Source organism: Catharus ustulatus, chromosome 6 (genome assembly GCF_009819885.2).
Source record: "Catharus ustulatus isolate bCatUst1 chromosome 6, bCatUst1.pri.v2, whole genome shotgun sequence".
Taxonomy (NCBI): domain Eukaryota; kingdom Metazoa; phylum Chordata; class Aves; order Passeriformes; family Turdidae; genus Catharus; species Catharus ustulatus.
In genome coordinates this window covers 6473252-6495112 of record NC_046226.1, presented here as the reverse complement: position 1 = coordinate 6495112, position 21861 = coordinate 6473252, and the positions used below count along the sequence as shown (strand labels likewise).

General features: G+C 45.3%; 1 protein-coding gene across 17 annotated transcripts in view; it reads right to left on the bottom strand.

Annotated features, from left to right (window-relative positions):
* The window catches only part of SYT16 (synaptotagmin 16), a 105247-nt gene that overhangs the window by 75010 nt on the left and 8376 nt on the right, over window positions 1-21861 (bottom strand). For 2 of the 17 annotated variants that reach the window (XM_033061619.1, XM_033061624.1), the window contains exons 3-4: window positions 1119-1213; window positions 385-489 (exon numbers count right to left, since the gene is read on the bottom strand). The exons of 13 other annotated variants lie outside the window; for them this stretch is intronic. The gene's annotated coding sequence lies outside the window, so the exon portion shown is untranslated. The remainder of the gene's footprint in view (window positions 1-384; window positions 490-1118; window positions 1214-21861) is intronic. 2 more of the 17 variants (XM_033061625.1, XM_033061621.1) reach the window with 2 other exon arrangements.

The window sequence follows — 21861 nt, the reverse complement described above, 5'->3', positions numbered from 1 at the left end:
CCATCCAGCCTTTAACACTTCCAGGGGTGTGGCATCCACATCTTCTCTCAGCAGCCTGTGCCAGGGCCTCACCACCCCCACAGTCAAGAATTTCTTGCTAACCTCTAACCCAAACCTTCCTTCTCTCAGTTTGAAGCCTTTCCCTCCTTGTCCTGTCACTACATCCAAGGCTGCACCCACTGTGGTGCCACCACCAAACAGGCAAGGCTGGAGCTGCTGTGGGATGGGAGAGACAGAGGGGAGACACAGCAAGAAAAGGCTGAGAAGGAAAGACAAAACCCAGTGGGAAGCTGTAAATCCCTCAATATGAGAAGCAGGAGAATGTCAGGGGAAATGGTGGAATGTGTTAAAAAAACCACAGATTAAGATTAGTTTAAAACCTACCAGATTGTGACACTGTCCACAGGGTGACTGGGTATGGAGACAGAAATAAGGAATGATTTGAAGCCACAGAGACTGGGAAATTGTCTTGACAGGGTGCTGAAAACACTGTATTTTTAAACATTATAAATAACTAGTTAAAAACCTGTAATAGAAGAGCAACTTGTCCCCAACAACACATGAGAATGGCTATTCTTCAACACCCAGAAGCTCACAGAAATCTAAGTAATAAGCCTATATTTGAAAAAGGAGAGCTACATAAAAATCAGTGTAGCATTCCAAAGAAATACGTGGAAAGGCAGAAATACTTCAGGAGAACATGTACAGATACTACAGGAAAGCATCAAGACACCTATTACTTCAAAATATTTTAAAAGGACCAAAAAAAAATTTGTTGATTGGGATTGAGTGGTAACTTATGGCAATTACTGGTAGTAAAGCAAAAAACAGGAAAAACAACTATCCTTCAGAATGTGAACATGATGTTCAGAGGAGGAAAAGAAAAACAGATGGTGAACTTCTGTCAAGTCCAATGTGGAATCATAGGAGGGCAGACCAAAAAACAACTGTGGTCAGCAAATTTCCAAAGGCATAAAAATTTAATTACAGCTCCTTTTCAAGTGTTGCAGAAATAGGACTCCTTTCTGAAGGCTGGTGGGGTCACCAGTGGTGGAGTACAAGGAACACTCATGATGATAAACCTAGACTAAGAAAGGCAAATTTTGCACCAGAGTTACCTGCAGAGAAGCTGAAGGATGTAATTCAGGACTGTTTTCACCCAGAAAAGGGATCTTGGTGACTGCCCAAATAGTTCCTTGAAAATAGCTCAGTGCTCAGGAACAAGGCAAATAAAGAAACATTATGAAAACTAGTAAGACCACAAAAAGCATTGCCATTATAAATTCATACTGCTCCTCTTTCCTCTTAAAAGACTTCTTAAAAGACTTAATAGACACACCACATAATAGCAGCACACTGATACAGACAACTTGGGCAATGAGGGGTCTGCAAGAGCTTCTGCTCAAGGAAAAAAATTAATTAAAGAGGTAATTATGGGATCAGAGCAGATGGAGGGGTAATAAAACAGGGGTAATAAGTGTTATGGAGGTGGCAAATAAGGAATGAATTGTAGCTACACCTTCTAGAAAACAACTAGAGGGCACACAACAAAATGAACAGATATTAGGCACAAATCTCAATGCACAGAAATAATGTTTCATGCAGCACAACACTGTGGAATTCACTGCTGCAGGTGGAAGTATAAGTTTTTCAAAACCAGATAAATGGGTTCATCACAGGTCATCAAACATAACCTCTGGGTTAGAAAGTCCCAAGCTGCTGATTGGCAGAACCTGGGAACACAAAGCCAGACTCTGCTCTTAGATATTTTCCCCATGGTCTTGCTACCAGCCAGCATCAGGGACCTTTGCTTGGACACAGCACAACCACTCTTCTGGCACTGCACCACAGATTGCTTTCTTGTTTAACTTTTATTGTTTAATTTTTAAATTTAAAAATAATCTGAACCCATAGGAATGCAAGATGTTAACATACTGTAAAAAAAATTAACTGCTTGGTTTGCCACTTTCACTCAGTCAATCAAATAAAATAACTTTCTTTAGTACCTTTACTGTTCAATAAGCACTTCTGATCATTTGCTTTAGGTTCAGGGGCATCAGTTCCAGCAGGAATGGTGTTTGGAAGCTGATTTCCACTGCTGATTACCCAGCAACTAACAGAGGACCACACCACCCAACTGGTGTTCTGTGTACACACAGTGCCCTGCTCCTGCAGCTCACCTTTACCAGCTAACCACAGATATTCAATAATGCCAGATCACCCCTAAACTAGCATGAGCCATCAGTCTGGAATGTTATCTTTATTCATGCTGGCTTTCCTGAGGTGCTCTCAGTTTGTGCCAGAAGCACAGGGGCAGGTCACCACTCTGCTGATGGATCTGCCAACTCTGGGCTCTTCAGCGCAGGAGGGACAAGGAGCTCCTGGGCTGGTTCAAGGATGATTGAGGGGCTGGAGCTTCTCTCCTATGAGGAAAGGCTGAGGGAGCTGCGCCTGCTCAGCCTCAAGAAGAGATAACTGAGAGGGGATCTCATCACTGTATTCAAATACAGTAATTTCACAATTATAAGCTGCACCATTTTGACTATAATTTTGGTCCGAACCCGAAGTGCGGCTTATAATCAGGTGCAGCTTATATATGGACAAAGAATGAAAAGTTGCTGTTTTAGTTTGGAGGACAGGTGTCTGCTGAGAAAGGCAGGAACTTCTCTTTGAAATGGAGAATGTAAACCCCCTCCCTCCACATTATTATAATTTTGAAATCAAGGGGCTTTCAGACAAAGATATGGGAATTAGGAATAACAGTTCTTTACTAGGGAAATTAAAATAGAAATACAGCACTACAAAGAAACAAACCCCAAACCCTGACAAAGTCAGAGTACAGCCTGACACCCTGTCAGGCAGGGTGTTGGCAGCAGTCCCATTAAATGGTGGCTGCATCCTCCTGCAGTGACAGATGTGATTCAGTTGAAGCAGTGGTCCCACTGAGGTCCTTCCAACCTGACCTATTCTGTGTTTCCATCTGCCAGGACACCAGAATCCTCTCCTCCAGCCTGGAGTCCCCTCCATCCCAAGGATAAACTCCTACAGTGGTTGTTCTCCTGGCCAGGTAACATTGCTCCAGCACTGGCAAAACAAATTCCTTCTTTCAGCCCCACTATGTGCATTAAGCAGAAGGACACTCAGGAGACACAGAGAGTTCCATGGATGGGCTTTGCTGCCTGATGGGCAGGTCTGGGAACCAGTGCATGGAGCACCAGCCCTGCCCCACTGATGGGCATGGAAACCACAGAAGCTTCAGCCTATCTTCAATGATCCTTGAGGGTCTCTTCCATCTCTTGTCATTCTGTGATTCTCTGTGAGGCAGAAACCAGCCCCAGAATAGCTATCACATTTGAAGGGAAGGGATGTTGGAAAACATCTGATGACTTTTTGAATGAAAAACGCTCAGCTTGGAGAGAAAGTCTTCATGCCAGCCTGGATTCCCTTGACCTTTCTGGCACAAGTAGGGAAACACAGCCAAGCAGGGGAAAAGAGATGGGGAGGGGAAATGGAGATGGAAGGGAAAAGGGTGAGAAGGTAAACTAGAAAAGGAAAAAAGCAATTGGCAATGTATTCCCCCTCAACTGGGTGACAACAGTTCAGCTTCCAGCTTTTAAATGAGAATTTCTCCCAGAAAAATGACAGTATTTTTAATTTATCTTTTTTCTTTGATGCTGCCAAGCTTGGCTGCCAGCAAAATAAGTTTTGACTAAAAATGTTTTGACCGGCTTTGCCTGAAACACTCAATTAGTGGTGAAGGGCAGAGCAGGAATTGGGGGAGAAAGAAAAGAGGCCAGCAGCTGGGCAACAAACAAAGCCAGGCTGAGAGAGAAGCTGGCAGCACTCTGGCCACCAGGCACCTGACAAATCTGTTCAAGCTAAAAAATCCAGCCCTTTATCTCAAGCAAGGCTTATCCTTTGTAGGATGTCCTGTACCACCTTCTCCAGGGGACTCCCCCAGGGTGCCCCAGTGAGGTCTGCAGGGCCTGGATTTAGCAACAGGGGTGGGCAACACTGAAAATAAATCAGGAGGCTCCTTAGGAACCAGTCACCACAATGACAGTCACTAGGCTGGTTTAATATAACTCCAGCCACGCTCCATGCACTTAAGTAATGCTCAGATTTAGCAGTAGGTCAGTCTCTTTTTAGTCCTCCTCTCTTTTATTATATAGCACATCTTTCAGGCATCTTTAACTCAGTGCTCTGTTTGTTGCCTGACAGGTCTCAAAAAAGCACATCTTTCCACTTCCAGAGCAATTCTGTTTAATCTTGTATGAAGAAGGTGTACCACTTAAGTAACTTTTTCCACCCCTCCTTTTCTGCAGGAAAAAGAGAAGAAGTTGGGAAAAAGAATGACAGAAATGTTTCAACCTAAACGGGAGCAATTTGCATGCAAATCAGGTTTTTCAGGTGCCACAAAAGATGTGGGTGCCCTGACAATCTGAAGGGAAGGAATAAAAGGAAGGTGAATTTGACACAAACACTGTCAAGTGATGAACCTGAAACTTTTCCTTTCCTCACTGGGGCAGAGTGTCCTGGAGAGAGAGTTTCTTCCCTATTACCTACATATTTATTTTCATTCTCATTGGCACTACCGTTGTAAGAAGAAAAAACTATTTCTTCTCATGTTTATGCACCTTCTAAAAGTTCCTTACATGCAAGAGCTACAAACGTAGTCAACATGAGAGTAGGTGCAGCTGGAGGTAAACCCAAGTGGGAAGTGGTTTTGTTGCAGAACTTGATGAGAAAATGAGTTATACAATCAATAAAGTAGCACCAGACTGCAGAGGAAGAGAGAATCATATGATGTACTAAACAGCCCCCAGGCATTATCAGCAATAAATCACAAAACTGTGGGGGTTAGCAGGGGCACAACAGGGGGACTGAAGCTGCTGAGCACAGAGGAGCTGCAGCAAAGACAGCCACCAGCACTTCAGCTCTACCAGCTCCTCCCAAGGGAGTTTCTCCCCCAACAGGTAGATTTGTTATCCATACAGAAAAATCTTTATGCTCCTGAGCTGGCACTCCTTGCTCTAAGGATGGTTATTTGTACTTTCCAGAGAGAAACCCTTCAGAGACTGATTCCCATGGAAATTTAAATTCTCCTGGCAGCACTGAAGTAATCTTTTGGGGAACCTGAGGGCACCAAGCCCTGTGGCAAGGGATACCACAGCACTGCACATTTGGGATTGCTGCACCACACCACAAGGCAGCAATGTAGTCATGCCATCAGTGTTGGGTGAGGTTGGAAGGGAATGTAGAGATCAGTTTGTTCAAACCCCCCTGCCATGGGCAAGGCATCTTTCACTAGACCAGATTACCCAGAGCCCCACCCAGCCTGGTCTTGAGTGTTTCCAGGGATGGAGAGTCCACCACTGCTCTTGGAGACCTGTGTCAGTGCCTCACCACACAGAGAGTAAAAATTTCCTGATTACATCTATTCTAAAAATTTCCTAATCTCCTTCTCTTAAAATCCTTTCCCCTTCGTCCTGTCACCCATGCCTTTATGAAAATTCCCTCTCTAGCTGTCCTTTAGGTACTGGAAGGGCCTCAAAAGTCTCCCTGGAGCCTTCTCTACTCCAAGTTGAACAGCCCAAACTCTCTCAGCTGTCTTGATAGGAGATGCTCTCCAGCCCTGTGATCACCTTCGTGGCTTCCTCTGGGCTTCTTCCAACAGGTCAACGCCTTTCTTGTGTTGGGATCACTCAAACCAGATCTGTAGCACTGCCATACAAAGGCAGACAATATTTTCACTGGTGCCTCAACATCACATTTAACAGTTTTAACTCATACCTGAAAATACACAGAGAGCAACAGAAGAAAACTCTCTGGCTTTGCCTTCCCATGGATTCTGCACGACAGCAATCAGGTTAGCAAACATGCCACAGCTGCCCTTCACTAAAGCAGACACACACACCTGGTCTTGGAAAACTTTTACTGAGCACATGTATTGCAAATGTGCATTTTTCCAGCCTCTACTTCCATGTTCCTGGTATTCTAATGCAATTTACCGTCACTGCTCTTACAGAAGAATTACATCCTTTCTAAAATAAACCAGGGCTATGTGACAGGTCTAAACCAGCAAAATGCATCAGAGCAATTAGTGGTTCTGCTGCCTTTATGGCCCTGATTGGAATTCTGATCTCCAGTGAAAATCCAGTGGCTCTGCATACGGGCTCCATCTGCCGGCTCGCCGCTCTCCCGGCTCTGCTCAGAGCATAGTAAACTGAAACAAAACCTACACAGCCATCAATTACATTTTCTTCCCTCAGCCTATGAATTTCAATAAATACACCATCTGTTCATCTTCTGTGTGGGAGTTCAGTCATCTTCTTGGCAGCAATATTATTCTAGAGCAATTACCTGTGTCTTTATCACCTATCATTGTGCTTCATCATCTTTTCATCATGTGTAAAATCCAACCACTTTATTACTACAATTTCTGTAGGCAGCCCGGTCCTGTTAGTTACCATGGAGATGATCTGTCAAAAGAAGTCTACATTTAAAGAAGTAAAAGCTGTGAAAAGGAGGAGGAGAGAAACACAAAGAGCCTGAAATGAACTTGTTTCTCTAAGTCAGAGTTTAAACACAAAAGGCACATCTCAGGCAGCGAGGCTGAGATGCCACGAACAGCCCAGTTAAGAATCCATCAACCTGCCAATAAAGAGGATGAGTCAATGGCTTACAAGCATTACAATATGAACAGAGGTCAGAGACTTGGCTTTAATCCCTCAGCCCAGCCCCATGACCTGCTCTTAGGAAGGCTGAATTCTTACTATGATAAATGAAAAGATAAAGGCAGGGGAGGGAGGCCAGGCTGGGACGACAGGCAGGTGGCAGTGACAATTACCCCCCCAGCAGTGACTCTTAGCTGCACTACAGTTTATATCCATTCCTGAAACTCCCTTGGGATTAATCTCTTTCTTCCCCAACTTCACTCTGGTTTTGCCCCACTTTCTCTCACCCTTTCCACGGATTCCTGCTTATCTCTGCTCTTTTGCTCCTTCTCTCACAGGCTGCACATTGCTCTTCTTTTTCCCAAACCCATACACACACATGCAGCTGTTCCACCTCTCTCTTTCCAGATTCCCACATATTTTGAAAGGCAGCTGTCAGTGCCAACTATTTACAGATGCTTGCTCCCTCGCCCACCCACATACACCCCCTGCCTTCACTTCGTGAAATCCTGTTTTTCCCTTTGAATTTTTTCATCTCCTCTAGCCTTCCAACTCCCATCCTTCCAAGCTGTAATTGCTCTCGTGTTACTGCAGGAAAAATATAAGCAAAGTACAAAGGACTTGCTGATGCTCTGTGTTTCTAGGATGTGTCATTAGCAGCCTTGAGCTGAGACATGCCAGGCTGCCAACTGCTTTGGCTCAATTCATCCTTGTATCCCTGGAAGAAAAAAGCAATCTCAGAGCTATCCAATTTGTTTAATATCAAGTACACATGCACTGAGTTTTAATGGTGTGGATTGTCATTCTGAATTGCAAGGGAACAAAAAGTGACCACCTCTATTCACTGTGTTCACAGCTACCTCCCATAATTGAATTTCCACAATCTTGCAAATCACAGGAAGGGAGCAAGAGAGGGAGATAACATTTTCCAGAAGTTCTCCAGATTTAAAAGCACATCAATTTCCATCTGCCCACCTCAAGACTCAAGTTTCCTAAGTGCCCATAATTCCCATGGATTTCTGCCTGCAGAAAACATTCTGCATTAGATAGCTGAGTCTAAAGAGCCTCAAAGTAAGGTACTGCAAAATAGGAAAAGTGAGAGAGTGACGAAAATAAGTAAATAAGTAAATAAGTAAATAAATAAATAGAACTCCTAAGGCTGTATCAAGAATTTTTCCAGAGTTCAAAGAAGAAATCTCATGGGCAAAAGCAAAAATATCAAACCTGGAAAAAAAATCAGCATGTGGTGAAAAAATTTGAACTAAACAAGAAAAAAAAAACACATTCTGATCTCATATCTGATCTCCCTTGAAAATTTGTTATGGAGCAAAAGTTCTTCCCAACTGCCCCCTTAGCAGAACTGCTGCTGAAGGGAGTCTGGAGCCACAGACAGATCAGACACTGCAGCAGCTTCAGTTGCTGAGGAAATGGCACCCACACACTCCTCTTTATCTTCAAAGATGTGGGCCCTGTGTTTCCTCACTCTCTCAGATACCTTTTGCAGGCAGGTTGAGCCATCAGCCTCCATATGGTGCTTTACCTTCTACAAGACAGGTCCAGGGAAAGTCACATTCCTGCTCTTCAGCGTGGCGTGCTGCTGCACAGATTGGATGGAGATGGAGAAGTGCCCAGGCTCAAAATTGGTTTCCAGCATCCTGGGCCAACTTGGGCCGTCACTTGGTAGGCAAGCTGCAGAAACTTCTGCTTCTGCTAACCTCATTTCCTCCAGCCAAGCCTTGCAGACAGGCTCAGGGCATGCTGACTCCCTGCACAGGAGCTCTGTGCCCTTCCAAAGCAGATGCCCTCCACCAGCAGCATCTGTGCTGCCTCTGCCCTTGGCAGGAGCTGCCAGCAAACCGGGACAGACGCTGGTTCTGCTTCTCTCCTCCTCCTTCCCCACAGGGACAACCAGGAGAGCTGTGCCCACAGGGAATGCTGTGCCACAGGGAATGCTGTGCCACAGGGAATGCTGTGCCCACAGGGAATGCTGTGCCACAGGGAATGCTGCCTGTCCTGCCTGCTGCTGCTGCTGCTGGGGCAGTGACACCTCACACAGCCACCACTGGGACACAGAGGGCAAGGTTCTCATCTGCCACTCCCATTTTCACAAACCCTCAGCAGCTTTGCAGAAATTAGTACTTCTACTCACTCTTGTGCTTGAGCAGATGTCCCCAGTCAGTGCTGTGAGCTTGCACAGCGATTCTCCCTCTCCAGGGTCTTACAAGGGCATGCTGGAGAGGGAGAAAGGAAAGCACTGTGGGGCTTTGTGGTCACAGCCTGACCACCCACAGCTTGTAAAAGACACAAGCAGTGAGGAGCAGGTGATGACAGGCAAGAATAAAAATGGAGTATCAGATAAAGAAGAATTTCTTCCAGTCTTTCCATTAAATCAAATACACATAAGCCAACCCACTGCACACCTGGCTCATTAAAATGGCCAAGACACCCACCAAGAATGGGCCCTGCAGCTCCCTTGACAAGGCAGAAAAGGAGGAAGCAGTGTGACCCCTCTTGCTCACCTCCAGAGAGCCAAAAGCACATTTGACATTTCCTCAGCTGCAGCCAGGAGCTGCTGCTGCAGTGACACATCACTGGTCAGACCAGGCAGGAATTGCTCTGCAGCCCAGGGTGGCACAACTCAGGCTGGGGGGACCAGTGGCATCTACAGCAACCCCAATAACATCAGCTGACCCTGCACTTCCCAGAGCAGCTACAGCCTGGAGCACTGCAGAGCCCACACCACTGCTCCTGACCAGGGTCTGCAGCAGCACACAGCTCCAAACCCTCCAAACCAGCCAGTGTGACCCCCAGCTGCAGGCACAGCCATCACCTCCCAGGCTGGCATGGGAGGGACAGAACAGGGCTTTGGCTGCCTTCAAGGAGCATCCTTGGCATGATAGTTAACTCTCAGCAGACATTCCTGGGCTGGTGTTTGGCAATCCAGGTGTCAGACAAGCAGGGGACAAAGCAGGCTGGGATGGCACGAGGTGTGCCAGAGGCTCATCCAGCACAAGGTCAGCCTGCCTGAGTTTTCCTCACCAGTGGCAACCACATGGTTGGACCACCTAAGCTGTGCTTTGAATTGCCATAAATTTATCCACCCAGTGATCCAGCATCACTCTTAACCAAACCAAAAGGCACAAGGGCAGTGAGAAAGGCACAGGAAGAGGCTACACACCAACACTGGTGGCAGGGACAGAAACCAGGACCTAATTTGCCAGTCTGAGGGATTAATGAAGAGGTACCATTAACACCTTTCACTTTTTCCTTTAACTTTGTATAAAGCCATAGACAAAGCAATCCCTACTTCTGTGATCAAAGCAGTGTTAATTATTTCAGTTCACAGCATGTTCTACCCTCAGTTCAGCAACAGCCTTGACTTGTTCCTTAAAAACTTAACAATAATAGTATTCCTGGCCTCACCCTAGGGCAGCAATTTCCTGGCAGTGCTGGATGGAATGTACAGTCAGCACTACCCACAGCAGCCTGCCTGGCAGAGGAGCAGAGCTGGGCTGGACTGGATTCAAAGGCAGTGCATGGCTGAGGAGATGGTGGGACAGAAATCATCAATTCTGCCAAGAGCCAGGTGGAAAAACAGGAGTTCCCACAGGGATTTGGGGGTAAAATGGTCAGAAGATCTCAGGTTATCACATCCCCTGCTGTTCTCGTGTCACTTTGGGGATGCACACACTTTTTGAATTTTCCATATGCATTGCTGATTTATTGGCTGTTCCACAGGGTTTTACAGCTTTTTCATTAAACAGCAATTAGAGCAGGCAGCCAAAGTCAAGTCAGACCTGTGCACTGAAGAGGCAGAAAGTCCTGAGCAAACAGTTTTTCCTTTCTCATTTTAGGTTTGAGGAAGAAAATGACACTGGATCTAGCTGAGGCTTTACCTTGTGTCTGCAGGTAGCTGCATGCAATCTTAGTGAAAATTCTTGAAAATACCTTTGTCACTTCTCTTCCTGTGGCTTCCTGCCCTTGTTTCATACAAAGAGTAAACTCTGTGCTGACTTTTGCTGCTATTGATGCACAGTGCCAGCAGAGCACCTCAGGGACACCCTGCTCTGTGCCCCTCACATAAATGCAAGCACACAGTATCTGACTTTCAGCTAAACACACCAGCAATCTATTTGCACACTTCACCACATGGCCCCCCATGCCAGGCAGATCTGGAATCCTTCAGCCTTCATTTGTCAATTTTTTCCTTCTACTTTAAAGCCCAAACTCATGTTGAGATTCCCAGACAAGAGGCTGCAAGTCCTTAGGAAGCTCAGAGCATTTTTCCCCTCCAGGGAACAGCTCATCACATGAGTTTTTGCCAGCAATGAAAGACAGTTAGGATTCTCCTGACTAATACAAAAGTAGCATATAAACACTTCCAGCAAAAACCACTGTGTCTTATTTTCTAGACCAAGAGGAATCAAAGTAACTGCACCATGTCTGGTGGCTTACTGGGAGTTAAAAAAAAAAAGGACAATTTAAATTTCCAGTAAAAAATAAAAATTTTAAAAAAAGTCTGTAGAAAACATGAGACACAAGGGGAAAAGAAAGAAAGGGGAAATAAAAAATCACTATGGATAGGAGGGAGATTATCTGATCTCTGTATCTATTAAATCCAGTGCTTAAATTGCAGCAAGAAATCTGTCAGGAGTGAGTTAGATAGGATTCATCTGGATGTGGGGCAAAGGGATGGATCTGTGGTCCTGTCCAGCTTTATTTTCTGTGATTATCTGTGCTCCTCAGCACTCATAATTCAAGACACACTCTTGGTGTTTAGTGTACAAAGCCAGCCAAAACAGGACTTGTTTCCCATTTTGCTCAAGCTATAGATTTTCCTCATGAAAATAATAATGTCTCCGTTTAGCCTGGGGTCCTAAACATCCAAACAAATAAGAGTAAAAAATAGCCACAACTAAGCAACAGAAAAGAGAGCAATTCCACAGAAAGAAAGTCAGTATTAAAATCCATTAGGCAGAGAAACACAGCATCTATCAAATTTATTGCTTGGTTTCAGGACTTGGGAAGAGTCTCTTCATTTCCTGTACCTCTAGAGTATTTACTATGTCCCCTATGAGCTAAGTCTCCCAGAGTCATTTTAATGTCATGTTCTAAGCACTTCAGTGTTGTAAATCATCGATTTTTATCTTCTCCTCCCAATCAATGCAAAGATATTAATGCTGAACACATAAAAGCACTTGACACTGTAGGGAAAGCAATTACACCCTGCGAGACGTTTGCTTTTGGTCGTTGACATCATGGAATTATCCATTACACTCTGCACATGCCTGCCACTTACAGGAAAGCAGTGTGACCTTGCCTTGCATCCCTGCATCCTGGTGGAGCAGCAGAGGTGCCCATGAGTCCCTGGATTACAGGCTGGGGAAGTTGGGTGAAATCCTGAAGGGAGAAGCAGCTCTCATGTCAGCCCTGCATCTCTGCTTGCTGTCCAGGGCAGTGCTGACCACACAGATTTACTTCTGCTGCAGCCACCCTTCCCTCCACAGCCCCAGGGACAGACTGAAAAACTTCATTTTCCCTCTGTGCTTCAAGGATGGCTCCTCCATCCCCTTCTCCACAGTGCTGGGCAGCTCCTTCTGTCTCTTCCCACTCCCACACCGGGCTAGCAATGACTGCATCCAACCCCAGGGCAGGCACACACTCAAACAGCACCTGCAAATTGTCTAGACCACCCCACGGTGCCTTGTGGCTCCATGGCACTGGCAGACAGGCTCAGGGATGAGGCAGAAGCCAGCCCTTTCATCTTGGCAAATCTGCAGCAGCCTTGTCAAGGCTCAGAGCGGTTTGCGTTCCCGACGCCCACCAGTCCTGTCTTGCACTTTCTGGAGTAGCAGCAGCAATTCTCACCATCCCAGCACAGCACTGAGAGTCTGTGCTCCCTGCACAAGGAGCCTCCCAGGAGGTGCTGCCTTCCCATCCCCAGCATGACATTCTCTGTCAGCAATGGAAAGGAGCTTTCCTGCCACGCACTGACTGACAGGGGATGTACCCTGCTGCCACACGACTTCATGCTTGCTTTCTCAAGTTAGACAAAAAAGTGTTTCTCTCAGCACTAAACCAGCCAGCATTATCTGAGGAATAAGTGTGTGGAACAAGACCGTGCAGGAGGGTGCTGTACTTCCCCCAGCACTGCTGCCAACTCTGCCTTTCCATTTCAGGTGCTTGCTCAGACTTTCTCTGGAGTTGGCACACGCCTGCAGCTCCAGCAGGTGAGGAACAGCCCTCACAACTCGCTCAAGTGAACTGAATTTGATTTGAAAACCTTGGTAAGCTCTCCCAGTGTAGAAAGTGATGCCAGTGAAGCTGAGATGGTTACATCAGATCCAGCCTGAGAGCCACGAGCACAGCTTTAATGGGAGCATATGAAGAGAGGGAATATTAAACTCCAAATCGCTCTCTCTCCTTACAACTGCAAGAATTCCAAAAGCAATGACACCAGCAGAAGCTTTAGGGCCCAGAGTCATCATGTTTGCTTCTCTAAGTTCCCAGCTGGCCCAGCTGAGGGAGGCAGAACTATCTCTCATTAGTAGAACAATTAACTTTCTGTGTGCCCAGACACTGCTTATACTGCTTAACTTGTATTTTAAGTTTCTGGACTTTTCTTCAGAGAGTGCTGAGGGCTTTATCTCTTGTTAAAACAGGCAGAATTCAGCCAAGTTCCCTGCAGATCACCCCATTAACAGGAGGCCAAATCACTCAGGAGAAAAAGAGGGGGAAAAAAGCACCATTATTTAAAAGCCAACAACTGTATTTTGACTCTCAAATTTTAGGAAAAATAAAATCTCTTCCTCCCTGTTATTCATCCACTTCTGAACACCTGGAGCATCAGGCAAGCAGAGGAATGGTGTGAGAACACCAAGAAGAAGAGTTGTCCCTTATCTTAAAGGAGTGTGCACACAAAAGAAATGCTAATGACAAGAACTTGCAGCACATAAATTCAATGGCATTCAGCCCTTTGGCTATCTCTCTTCTTCAAAAAATCAAAGCAGTCTTAGATAATAGCAGTATGAAATTAAGCTGATTTCATGCTTTTTAATCTAAATGAAGACAGCACACATGGCTCAGTTTTAGACCATAGAGGAAACATCAAGCTTCATTCAGAAGAAAACTGTGTAGACAGGAATTTGGCATCATTCTGTTAATCTGCTTTACAGTCATACCTTATTTAATTAGGAAACACATAGGGAAATTAATTGGTATAAACATAAATTAGCAGTAATCTCTACTACAGTAATACCTCCACAACATTCATCAGGCAGCAGACAGTGTGATTCACAAAGTCTGTTACCAACAGGTCTCCCACTTGAAAATTCTACATTTTGGTGTCTGAAAACCAGGGTGGTCTGACAGGCAACTTGTTCAATTCACCTGGACAAACACCACCAGCAGCAGCTCTTCCAAAAACCATAGAGAAGATGGATAGGTACTGCTGCAAAAACAGAAATTAGCCATGGTAGAACTGTGGCATTTGTAGGTCTCATGTACATCCTCTTTAAAGGCAGAACTGAAGGAAATAAAGAAAGTAGATAGAAGGGAGAGAGGAAACTCTGCCTTAAAAAAAAAAAAGTATTGTTCTGGAAGTGCATATAAGCAATTTTCCTTCCTTCTGGTTGAAATGAGAGCATCTTATTTTTCACCTCAGTTATGTAAGGTCCTCTCTGTTATCCACAGCCCCTCCTTTCCTCTCATCATCTCTAATTTGCACAGATGAACAAGATGTACTCTACTTAGAAGACAAACAAATACGGATTTCAAAAGTATCAGTTATCTAATGCTGAGCCCACGTACGGATCCTGTGCATTCACCCCGAGTCACTGCCTGGGATAATCTCCTCTCCCCTGCTGTGAAAGGCAGTCGATTTTAATTTGGAAGAAGTATTGCTCCCTTGAGAGCTGATGGAATCCCTCATGTGCTGCCTTGCAGAGGGTGTTGGTGGCACAGTCCTGGCTCAAACAGCTCTCTGCTGGATTTCAACACTGATTCCAGCATGAGCGACCCCCTGTCCCCCTGAGCAGCCCAGTCTGGAGACAGGAACTCTCTCACAGAGTGAAGAACCATGCCAAATGCTCATTAAATAACCAGCCAGCCATATACAGGTGTTTATGGGGTAGCAAGGAGCTGCTGACCCCTCCTGACAGCAGGAGCAGGCTCCAGGTTGAAGAGCAGGCTGACACCCCCAATCACCACCCTGCCTTTCTGGATGCTGCCCTGGAATATTATCAGCAGGCAGGTGTGTGTGGCACATCTGAGCTCCCTCCTGAAGTGAATTCTAAACCTTCCAGCACAAGGAAATTTTGCTTCAAGCTGTGCCCTGCTGACAGGATGATTTATCGATTTACCTCTCTAAAAGGGAAACAGGAGCACATCCAGTCAGGGGATGTGTTGCATTATAAGGCTGTGCTGGAGAAGGGCAGAAGCAGTGTGAAAACAAATGTGGCCTCTGCTGGGGGCACAGGAGGGATGAGCTTTGGTTTGTTTGTTTCCTTAAACTGTACACACAAATATTGCACTTTTTTTTTCTTTTTTAAGATATTAAAACCTTTTCAAATGTAGTACAGCCAGTCTATTATTCAAAACTCTTCTAAAAAGAGGGCTAAGTCTTCTTGGTACAAAAAAAAAAATATCATCAATCGAAACTCCCTGTGAAATAACGAAAACTACTGCTTAATTCTATCTTATTTTTTATCTATTTTAAGCATTCATCCTGCAGAGTGAGATTCCTGTGAACGAATCCTGGAGGCACTCCCGTCACAGGGATGCTGCACTGCCCTCTAGAGCCTCTCTCGCTTTCTCATTCCAGCGTCTAGGCAAAAATTCTTACAAAATTGGCTCTAAAGACACCACAGAGGGGGGTGCTGTCTGCCTGATATGAGGCACGGCCAATAATATGGACAAGAATTCAGATTCAAACTCTTCAGGTGGTTGTCAGTGTATTTTGGACAATATTTCACCTGTCCCAGCATCTGTTTAGGAAGGCACATCTATGAGATAAGGTGTTGCCCTTTAGGAAGGAAATTCAAGATCAGCATCCCTATCTCCTAGAGAAATAAAGATGCTAACACAGAGAAAAATAAGTATTGTATTTTTAATGCCTTGCTCTTTTCCCCAAAGGCACAACTATTCCTGTAACTCAGATCACAGGACAAAGAATCTCCCTGGTCCTCTCAGGATGGAAAATTGCTGCACTCAGACCTGCTGCATCCAACTTCTGTGCAGTGCTAGAGAAAGGTGGATATTGCTCCTGTGAGTGCTTTGCTTTGATTTTAAATGAGTTTTAGCTCCTTTCTCTCAGATTCATGATGAAAGATCCTCCAACACAGCTCACTACCATACCTACATACCCACCTTCAAGCAGCTGACTGGAATCATTTTTTCCATTCATAATCCAGCAAGGAGAGCATAAAACATACCTTAACCCTGACATATCAAACTACAGCAAATATCTCTGTTAATATCACATCCTAACAGCCACATGGACACATTTGATCACCCTTGTAACAGAGGTGGGCTGGTTCATCTCATCCTTCTCCTCTGGGATGGGCAGAGCATTTTCTACACATCATTCCAGACCTGCTGCTTCACCCCCACATTCTGTCCCAACTGCTGATGTCTGCCTTGATGGCCTGAACGACACAATTTTGCCACAAAAAGGGGATGAAATAAGGACAGGACCTGCTTGTTTTGGTTTGTCACTGCCCACATCAAACTCCACACAAATGCTGTGGGAGAGGATTAATCTCCATTAATTAATTTCACATAACAGGGCACGTGCCTGAGGGGACACAGACACACAAAATCCCCTCCAAGAGTAAAGAGCTGTGGCTGAGCCCCCTCCTGCTGCCCATCAGCAGCTGCCTGCTGTTGGAACCCAGAATTTGGGGTTGGGTTGGGAACTTTGAACTTTCTGTGCTTTCTGACCCTGACCCCCAAGGGAATGCTGCTTTTGACTTAAAGCCTTGGGGAAAGCTTCCAAATTTGAGTGATGGAGTTGGAATCATGAGTGTGTAGTTAAATAAAGGTGTGTGGTGTCACATGGTGGAGGGCTAAAAATTTAGGGGTTTTAGAACATAGTAATAGGTATAAGACAAAATAGAAGTTCTTAAGCATTGTCTCTTTCTTCCTTCTTCTTCATGATTTCAAGTAATGGTTTTTAGTCAAATAGAAAATCCCCCAGTGCGGGTCACAGGGGTTTAGTTATGGAGTCAAAACTATAAATAATATAAATGTTAGTTTTTAATTAAACTGTTTAGCTTTAAAAGACCTTGTAACTAACTAAACTCTCCTCCATTTTCTCACTTTTAGCTTTATAACTATAAGTACTAAAGAACTCCCTGTACTTTAAATAAGATTTAATAAACAACCAAGTCCAAACAAAAAATCCATGTCATGACCATTCTATCCTGACTCTGAGTGAAAACAAAAGAAAAAGAAGAAAAAGCACTAATAAAATGGTGAGAGAACATACACCTGCTGAGCTCTGCAGCACCACAGCAGCAGCACTGAGATCAGGTCTGGAGAAGGAGCCACACAGGGAAAAGGGAGTGGGAATAAGGAGCATTGGGAAAAGGCAAAAAAAGAGGAAAGAATGGCTGCCCAGTTGCTAAAAGACATGCTGGGAATGACAAAACCCTCTCAAAGAGGTTTGTGTTTATATTCAGACTTACACATTATTATTTATATTCAGACTTACACAGACATACACAGCCCCAGGAAATGAAGTGTCTCTAGAAGGTCCTGGACCCTGCCCAGACCAACCCCTGGATTGCAGTGGGAGCATCAGGGACTGCACTTTGTGCATCCCATTTCTGGTCACAGAGGAAAGGAGCACAGGACAGGTCTCTTAAGAGATTTTCTGGCTACGTGCCACTGTTTGGAAGAGGACTGAGGTATCACAATCACTTAGTCTCCAGCAAACATTAAATAGTCAAGAAATTGGAGATTTAGGTTATTCTCTGGAGTTTTGCTGAGCTCCACATCATCTATACTGTACCCTGCCCCACCAAGCTTGAGCTTGCATGGAAATTACAGCACACTAAACTCACTCCACAGCCTAACTAAAGCACCTTGAGTGACACTGAGCCTGCTCAGGAGATCTTCTATCTCCTTTTCCATTAAAGTCTGAAAAGATTACTTGTCTGCTAAAAGCCACGCTCTCCTGAATGTCACAAACACGGCTCTGAAGTCTTCAGCTGAGCAAGGCTCAGTTTCACTCAAAGTGCTTTAGTTGAGCTGTGGAGTGAGTTTAACCAAAATTTAACCAAAACTTTGTTTAAACTTATGAATTTAACCAAATCCCTGCTGTCTCTCATGCCACAAGGACTTCCCAAAGGCAAACTTACTCTACAGCTTACTCTGCCTCTCTCCTCCTGACTGGGTGCCCAGGACCACCCTGACCTGCCCCTGAGATTGGGTCCAAGCTTGGCTTGTTCAGAGACCTCTCAGGTGGAAACTGGAAGGGTTTGCTCTTGTTCCTCACTCTCAGGAACAAAATGTGAATGGACAAATGTGTCCTCATGTTTTAAATGTTTCCCAGTCCTCCGGAAAGAGTTACATTCCATCTTCCCCTGCCCTCCCTTCCCTGCTGCTCCATTCTCAGAGTTGTTCTGCAGTCTCTACCCAAGACAAAGTTGGGCAGCTTTTAAGTTGGCCAAATGTACATCACACTGAGTCACACTCAATTAACCTAATCAAGTATTTCTCTAATCAAAACATACGTTTCTGGGCTGGCAGTTTCTGACTCAACCACAATTCATTCAATCTTAACGAAAAATCATTAGAAAAACCATCTGTTCTCTTTAAATAGAGGAGCTATTTTTGCGTTCATAATGAGCCCAAGTAATTATAAAACAAGTGGAGTGGGTTTCAAAGAGGAAAATAAAAAGAGAGGGTAAGACAGCTGCTACCTTGTGGTATCATGGCACTAACACATTTCCAGCCATGTGGAGTTCAGCCTTACACTCCTCACCTTGCTGTGTGACCCACTGTCATCCCATCAGCACAGCCAATGCTGCAGGGAGGCACTGGGGGCAGAGTGCACAAGAGTGAGACTTGGTGAATGAATATTTACATACTAGAACTGAACACCAGCAGAATCCCAAAGTTAAAGTTCTCAGAAAAGGGTTGATTCTCAAAGGAAGTTGGTGACAAGGTCCCACGCAACTGCTATTTTTATGTGCCAAATTCAAGACTTCATTCCTCAAAATCATCAGTCAGTTGACACCTAATCCTAGGGGATCTGACATCTTTTTCATTAAAATTCCCTGGGCACCCACCTGCTGACAGAAACCATGACAGCATGAACCAAAACAGCAGAACTCTTTCATACCTAATCCTCCCCATAACCCATAGCACAGAAACTTCTGCCTACGTTTCCTGGTGAGATCATCCATTACTAAAGAGATGAGGCACCATGTGAGATCATGTGGGCAGCACTTTTCCTTTCCAGCATGGCTACAAGGTTGGCCAGCCCTGAGGGGCAGTCCTGGCTTTACCTGGAAGGGTTTGAACCCCCCATCCTCACTGCCCTGGCCTGTGGGGCACTCCTGAAGAATTATCTCAGCACACCCTGCTGGAGCTGCTCCTTTTCAGCATTCAATGGACCAAAGAGAAAGGCCAGAGGAGCACAAGCCCATTGTGAGAAATTTTCCTGACCCAAGGCAATCTTGACTTTTTGCTTGCTCTGCTGCCAAGCACAGAGGGTGTGGGCAGCAGCTCAGGAGTCCAAAGGCTCCTCTTTCCAGCCCAAGAAAGGGGCACATTCTTCCTTTATGCTGCCCTGCCTCTCACATGGATTGACTTGGAGCAATCCACACAGGCTGCAGGGCTTCCCATGGAGAGCCTGGCAGGCTCCTGGAGCTGTGGGACTGCTCTGTCTGAGGAACGACAAAACCTTCTCTTGGATCTCACTGCAGTGTCTGGGAAGGAAATGTTCCCTCCGTGTTCCCTGCTCTTGAGTGAGCCAAGCACAGCTCCCAGTTATCCATTGCCCTGGAGGGAGATAAGGGAAGTGAAGAGAGTAAAGAACTGAATCAAAAAAACAAGGAAGCAATGGGAAGGCAAGTGGGGATAAGAGCAGCTCTGGAAAACTGTTCTTGTGCCTTCAGCAGGGCAAATAAATGACTACACACTCAGCATAGTCATTGCTGTGGAAGCACTGAAAACAAATGTGCCCACTAGAATCACTCCTTCTCCCCTGGAGATTGCCTGTTGGGAAATCTTTAATCCATTCCTCTTCCTCTAAAACCTGCAGCTCTGTTCCCTGAGTTGCTAGCACGTTTTCTTGACTGGAGTCAGCACAAAAGAGAAGGTCAGCTTTGTTTTATACTTCTGTTTCTAGTTCATGTTTTTGCAGGAGAAATGTTTGGAAGCCAGAGGTAAGCAGAGTAAAGGTCTGAGTCAGTGATGGAGTGTGTGCTTTTGGAGACTTAAAACTACTGATTTTTCAACATTAGCTGACAGGGTTGGGAGGCCTGGGCCAAGGAGCAAATGGCAACACTTCACAGCCTGAAGGGTGTAATTCTTGATGGGACAAGGAGTAATGGCTTCAAACTGAATAAGAGTAGGTTTAGATTCGATATTAAGAAGAAATTCTTGGCTCTGAGGGTGGTGAGGCTCTGGCACAGGTTGTTCAGAGCAGCTGTGGCTGCCCCACCATGGAAATGTTCCAGGCCAGGTTGGATGGAGGGCTTGGAACAACCTGGGGTAGTGGAAGGGGATGGCAGGGAAGCTGGAACAAGATGATCTTTAAGGTCCCTTCCATTCTGTCCCACACCATTCTGTGGCTCAGACACACCTAAAGCACTTTTCAGAGTGACAAGGAGCAGCACATCCCCTGCCTCCCCTGCCCCACCTGACCTTCACAGCACACAAAATGGAAATCCATGTGATGGAGAGGAAATCCCTGAGCAGCACCAAACCAAGGCACACTGAGCTGTGCCAGCACAGACAGTGCAGTTTGAGGGCTCCTCCTTCAGGTACAACTTTCCACTTGCCTTTACTAAATCACAGCTCTCTGGTGGCTTTGTCATTTTGGACAGATCAGGTCTTGTGGCCTGGGTTCCTGGGGAAGGAAAAAGGTGAGGTTGCCAATATTTGGGTTGAAATGAGAATATCATCAGATTCGGTCAAGGCTGTGTGACTGCATGGTGGGTTCACTATTTTCCACCATGAAGGATCCCTTACATATGGGCCTTATTTCATGAGTATGTATAAATATGTAATAATGTCTTGGGTTAAAAATTCTATCGACATCTGTTGAGGGTGGGGGCAGTGATCCTGATCTCTGTGGGAGATATTCTGCTAATGGGCCATCCATTGAAACCAGGCAGGGCATTGTTCTTTATCTTTTCACAACCCATCCTTCCTCCAGCCAGTCATTTTCTGCTCATGGCCATTGAGTCCCACTGTGGGACTGATAAAATTACTGCATCCCATTGGGAGTTGCTCCAGCCAGGGGGAAGAGCCCAACATTTCTTACCAAGATAAAAACAGAGGGTTTGGGACACTAAGGGAGCCCCTTTCTCCACTGGACTCCAGAGGAAAACCGGATTTCTCCACATCCCCACTGGAGCTCCGGAGGGAAACTGCACCTTGTACAGGAGCACTGCTCCAACTGAGCCACATCTGTCACTGCAGGAGGATGCAGCCACCATGGAATGGGACTGCTGCCAACACCCTGCCTGACGGGTGTCAGGTTGTACTCTGACTGTGTCAGGGTTTGGGGTTTGTTCTTTGTATTACTGTATTTCTATTTTGATTTCCCCAGTAAAGAACTGTTATTCCTAATTCCCATATCTTTGCCTGAGAGCCGTTTGATTTCAAAGTTATAATAATTTGGAGGGAGGAGGTTTACAGTCTCCATTTCAAAGAGAAGTTCCTGCCTTTCTCAGCAGACACCTGTCCTCCAAACTAGGACAGATAAATACACAATTAGGTGCACATCATATGGTTCAGTCCATGACAACATTGGCATGTGGCTCTTGGAGCCAGGCAGGGTGACCACTCTGATACACAGCATGAACAGCACAGACACAAAAACCTGCAGACTGTCAGATCTGGGAACTGCCTCAAAAAACACAGCAGAATTTCCAATTTCTAGTTTGTTTACAGGCTGTCTTCTGACCTCAGCATTAAATGCATTCTGCTTCCACTGAAAGTCTGTGAT